This window comes from Eulemur rufifrons, chromosome 7 (assembly GCF_041146395.1).
Source record: "Eulemur rufifrons isolate Redbay chromosome 7, OSU_ERuf_1, whole genome shotgun sequence".
Taxonomy (NCBI): Eukaryota; Metazoa; Chordata; class Mammalia; order Primates; family Lemuridae; genus Eulemur; species Eulemur rufifrons.
In genome coordinates, this window is record NC_090989.1 from 158079138 (window position 1) to 158081105 (window position 1968).

General features: G+C 62.7%; 1 protein-coding gene across 1 annotated transcript in view; it reads right to left on the reverse strand.

Annotated features, from left to right (window-relative positions):
* The window catches only part of CHDH (choline dehydrogenase), a 29034-nt gene extending 27229 nt beyond the window's left edge, over positions 1-1805 (reverse strand). The window contains exon 1 of the mRNA XM_069475896.1: positions 1509-1805. The gene's annotated coding sequence lies outside the window, so the exon portion shown is untranslated. The remainder of the gene's footprint in view (positions 1-1508) is intronic.
* Positions 1806-1968: the final 163 nt, after the last annotated feature.

The following is a 1968-nucleotide window of genomic DNA, read 5'->3' on the forward strand; positions in this document are numbered from 1 at the left end:
CCTAGTCCTCCCTTCCCTCCAGGAAGCTTCCCTGCCCCAGAGCCCTATCCTCCCACGTACCACTCACTGCCTGGGAATGTCTGGCTCACAAACCCTGTCTCCAGGCCTAACCTCTGCACCCCTGGTGTCCCAGGGCCCGTGCATCTTAGCGCCAGCTCTCCACAGCAGGGACTCGGATACTCACTGAACAACGCATGTTGGTGAATGGCTGCCGCTCGCTGGTCTCAGAGGGGCTGGCCCCTACTCACCCTGCACAGCCGCCCTGATGGCCTTTCTAAAACTGAAAAGTGACCACCACCTAAGCCCCTGCCATGGTTCATTATTGCTATCACAGGACAAAGTTCACTATACCATCTGCACGTCCACAGCAGGGCGGGCACCTGTGTCCTTGAATACATTTCTCACTGCACTCATCCTCAGTCCAAGGGCACCCGTCAGCCAGCACCCAGGTGTCGTTTACCTTTGCACCCCTGTACCTGGCACCCAGTAAGTGTTTGCCGAACAGGAAGATGACTGTTAGAGCTGGAAAGGCTCTCGGGGACCACAGGGCCCAAAGCAACTCAGAGAGGGCCTGACCCCAGGCAGGGGTGAGTGCACTGCTTCACCTGAGTGACCCTCCTTGGCTGGGAATCAGACCAGTGGTCTGGAACCATCACCTGCAACGCCACATGCAGGCATCCCAGACACCCCAGCTGACCCTGAGTCTGGGGAATGGGCCCCACTACACGCAGGCCAGAACACAAACTTGGCAGGTGGGCCAGGCTGGGCACACAGTGGGGCCTCAGCAAAAACAGTTGCTTAACTCAGTACAACGTCTCACCAGCTGACAACTAATTCATCCATAAGTTCGTATCTCTCTCTAGGGCTCTGTCTTCTCATCGGTAGAATGGAGCTAATTCGGCCTACAAGTTTAAGTGACTCTCAGTTGGTCACCCCAACCTGGTCCTTTGCAAACGGAAGGGGCTGAAGCAGTGGCATTCCAGGCCCTATGACTCTACTGTTAGCCCTGCTGATCTTTGTTAACCTTCTCCCAAACCACTGTGCCTCAAAGGATGATCCCTGGGCCACGCCAGAATTACCGGGGAGGGGGCTGTTCAATGCAGCTCCCGGCCCAAGTTCAGGTCGCAATCTCATTTTAGCGCTGAGGGATCCCGGCACAGCGACACCTGAGAACTGCAGCTCCAACTAGTGCGGAAGGCTCCCGCTGCTGGAGAGAGCCAGGTGTTGCTGTCAATCCCGATTCCGTGGAAATACACATTTACCAGGAAACCTGGGGAGTGGGGGTTTCTATCGCTAATCACCTGTATCTCAGTTCTGCGAAGAACTAGCGTCCCCAAGTCAGTCCAGGAGGCTTCGCTCACGCGCGTCCCGCCCCTTTTGTTACCCAGACTCGGCGGTTGCGTTGCGTAAAGGAGCCCCAGTCTCGGCGTCCAGCCTGGGGCCTCCCGACCCACCAACCTCAGCCCCAGGCTCCCGGGGCTCCGCGCGGGGCGGCCCCCACTACTCACCCGTCACAGCGCAGCCAACGGCCGGGACAGTCGGCTGCCACCGAGCAGCAGCGGGAGCGTGAGGGCGGGGGGGACCCTGCCCCTGCCCCGCGGCACTTTAACTGGCGGCGCGGGCGCCCGGCGCGCTCTCCGCGTCCGGAAGGGGACAGCGCTCGGAGCCGCTCGGACCGGGTCCGCTCCGGGGCTGGGACCGGGTCGCGAGGCCCGACGGCGTGGTGCAGCTACGGCACCAGGCTCACTGCACGCACGTGTACGCGGGGGCCGGTGCGCGCCGCGGCGGCTCGTGCTCCGCTCGGACCCCGCCCATTCCTCCGAGCCCCGCAGGCCAGGGCTCTGAGACCTGCCCCACCCTGGGAGGGGGCGGCGGGGCTCGGGCGGCGCTGCGGGAGGCGGAGCCGGGAGGGGGCGGCCCCGGGCGCAGGAATAAGAGCGCAGCGGGCGGCTGGCCAGGGTCCCGCGC